The sequence below is a fragment of the Leptosomus discolor genome, chromosome 22 (genome assembly GCF_034619465.1).
Source record: "Leptosomus discolor isolate bLepDis1 chromosome 22, bLepDis1.hap2, whole genome shotgun sequence".
Taxonomy (NCBI): domain Eukaryota; kingdom Metazoa; phylum Chordata; class Aves; order Leptosomiformes; family Leptosomidae; genus Leptosomus; species Leptosomus discolor.
Genome location: NC_141412.1, coordinates 4809425 through 4812992, shown reverse-complemented (window position 1 = coordinate 4812992; position 3568 = coordinate 4809425).

Genomic DNA, 3568 nt, shown 5'->3' with positions numbered 1-3568 from the left:
TGAGAGCTTCTTTCCCATGTTTGGTTCATCTTGACTATTCCTGGTTGCATGTCTGGGGACACGGTGGCCCAGGCACTTGGGCATCTTAATTTCCACTAGAGCCAGGTAAAGGATTCGCTCTTTGGCGGTACGTTCAGAAGAGAGAACGGGCCCCGAAGGGAATGGACCAGAGTCCGTTGTTTCATAGATGGATGTGGAAGCTCATCTCCCTGCACTGCTGAGGACCCACAGCCTGGATGGCTGCGCATGATGCTATGGACCGTCTGGTGAATGTGGGGGAGTAAAAAGGTGCTGGAGGCAGGAGAGAGAGAGAGAGGCGGGGTGGGGGAGAGAGAGAGAGAGAGAGAGAGAAAGAACTGAAAGCTGAGCTCAGCTCTCCACTCTCTGACTTTAAAAATGTATTACTGGCCTCCTCATTTTTATAATTAGATAGGGAGAAAATAGTTGGTGAACGTGTGAGTGAGTAACCAGGTGTGGAAAACCATTTTGTTGTGCTTCCAGGCAGAATTTAGCAACTCACTCTGCAAAGAGGACATTACTTGTTCACTGGCTGGAAGCCAAGTTGGTTGTCAAATGATTTTAATTCGAGCTTTTTTCCACCAAGTTTTAATACGGAGGTTGTCTCTCTCTCAAAAAGGAAAAAAAAAAAAGTTTTAAAAGGTGAAATGTGTTTTGTCTTCTGTCAAATACATCATTACGTTTCAGGCCAGGCAGGAGTGAGAGCTTCCAAGGAGGAGGTGCAGGAGGAGAAAAGGACAAATTAGTCTTCCAGTCATCCCTCCACCCCTGCTCTCACTGTGAAGCACCTAAAGATGAAACTCTCCCTTGTAAAATGCGCAGGGATCAGATTTTGGTTGGGACAGAAGTAAAGGGGTTGCATACATAGTTGCAAATGGGAGAGCACATCTGTACTTTCTAGTTAAACCTGCTGTGAAATCTTGGGTCCTGTTTTCTTTTTGTCCCTCAAAACAGAAACACAGGGTTTAGGAAAACACAACATGTTTTTTTTTTTTTTAACTCACCAGCTCCGCAGTCACTGAGGAGCTGCCACCTCTTTAGGGAGAGGATGAGATCAAACTCAAGCTGCAAATCTGTTCGGAATCTGCGAGAAGTCGCTCGGCCCCTGCTGTCTGTTCCAGTAACCAGAGGATTCAGGCTATGAGAGAAACACCGAACATGTGCACTGTCTCCTGTAATGGAGTTGCGGGTTATTCTGGCTCTTAGAAACCATAATTTTATTTCACAAATTTAAATACAGTTTGTTTAAAACTGAGAACAGACAGTGCAGCTGTAATACCCTCCATCCTGGCCAGAGCTGGTCTTACTGAACATACGTATCTCTGCTCCCGAGGACCAGGGCAGACTCTGCAAGTTGGAAGGGCCCAGGCTCGTGTGACCAACCTTGAGGAGACTGGAGCGTATATGCAGGGTTGTGTGCAGGACTCGATCCTTTGCATTTTTCTGCAAGTTATGTCCTTCCAAGGAGGGAAGGTTGCATCCCAGCAGGGACTGGAATTAAGATTAGTGAAACAAAACATGCAGCTAGGAGAGGACGTCAGTTGGAAACTATTTAAATGGTATGAAGACTTTGTAGTCCTGTAGAAATGTCTCTTTCCACTGTAGGGTTTGCAGACTGAAATGAACTTGGAAGGCTAGTACAGTAACAGAATAAATCTGCTTGAGTGCAGAGAGCTACTGTTTTAATACAAGATAACAACACCCGTTCCCATAGAGCAGCCAGTAGAATCAAACACCTTCTATCCAAGTAGCGCTTCAGCCAGTGCATCTAAAGGAACGTTTTTGCAAAGGCTACGTAGCAAGGCTTCTGTGACTGGGAACTAAGGAATGAAACGTTTCCCCAATGCTTTTGATATACAGTGGGAGAAAATAACTTACAAAAAATTTTTTTTTTTTTTTAAAATATTAGCAAATACACAATGTCATTAGTCCGAGGGAAGACTTCTGCACTGTGAAGCTAACAATCAAATCTATAGCATTTTAATAGTTCTATGTGTTAGGGCTAAAAATAACGGAGTCTATTTCCAGGGTTACATTTTCCCTCAATTCAAAGGTAAAATTGTGCTTCAGACCTTTCTGAAAGAATTGGGACAGTGGGGGTTGATCAAAGGTTTGACAACAACCGTGAAGGGGGAGGTAAGTTTTGTTGTTTTTTTTTTTTTTTCCAAGGGGGCTGGAGGTGGGGAGAAGGGTTAAGTTGTACCTCAATTTCTTCCTCAGCAAGTTTGTCAATCTCAAAAAGAGTCAACCAAGTAGCACCCAGGATTCCTCTTCTGCATTGCTCAGTCCTCTGTCTACGCTGAGAAGCAAGATACAGTTTCATCAGAGAACACCTTTTCATCAGTGCTATCTCAGGTCCTTTGATGATACAGAACAGGGAAGAGGCGACTAATGTTCTACATAGTTTTTGAACCTACCTCCAGCCAGATGCTGAAGAAACAGAGCACTAAGCACAGGATCCCCTTTACAAGGGTGCTGCTCTTATCCATCAGAAAGTAACGCTTGAACTGCTCCAGCGTGGCTTTTCATGCCAGCAGCTCTGCAGTAGTATGCCATGGCCCTGAAAAAGGGGCTAGGGCTGAAGGATACATTCCAGTAGAATGGTAAATGCACTAAAAAAAATCAGCTTTTAGCATTCGGTATCTAGTTTTAAACAGTTAACTTTATTTTTTAAGAGTCGAAATTTGGCTTTATGTAGGAGCACCCTTCAGAGAATCCCACACCTAATGCTCATGTGAACCAAACGGGAGCTAAACAGAACCAAGATCTGAGCCTGGATTAAGCATTACGGTGTATGGCCACAACACTCTCATTAAAACCCGCTTCCAGTTATTTTAGCATGGGTGAATACAGAGCCACATGCTGTAACCATCACTCCATCCAGGAAGAGTGGTCAGATGATAGTGGTCAACAGCTCAATGTCTAGGTGGAGATTGGTGACAAGTGGTGTCCCTCAGGGGTCCTTACTGGGGCCAGTACTGTTTAATATCTTAATCAGTGGCACAGACAGTGGGATCGAGAGCACCCTCAACAAATTTGCAGATGACACCGAGCTGAGTGGTGTGGCTGACAGGCCTGAGGGACGGGATGCCATCCAGAGGGACCTGGGCAAGCTCAAGAAGTGGGCCTGTGCGAGCCTCGTGAGGTTCAACAAGGCCAAGTGCAGGGTCCTGCACCTGGCCCGGGGCAACCCCCGGTATCGCTACAGGCTGGGGGACGAAGGGATGGGGAGCGGCCCTGCCCAGAGGGGTTTGGGGGTACCGGTGAGTGAAAAGCTGGGCGTGAGCCCGCAACGTGCGCTTGCAGCCCAGAAGGCCAACCGTATCCTGGGCTGCATCCACAGAAGTGTGGCCAGCAGGTCCAGGGAAGGGGTTCTCCCCCACTGCTCTGGTGTGACCCCACTTGCCGTACTGTGTCCAGCTCTGGGGTCCTCAGCACAGGAAGGACGTGGACCTGTTGGAGCAGGTCCAGAGGAGAGCCACAGAAATGATCAGGGGGACGGAACACCTCTGCCATGAAGCAAGGCTGAGAGAGTTGGCGTTGTTCAGCC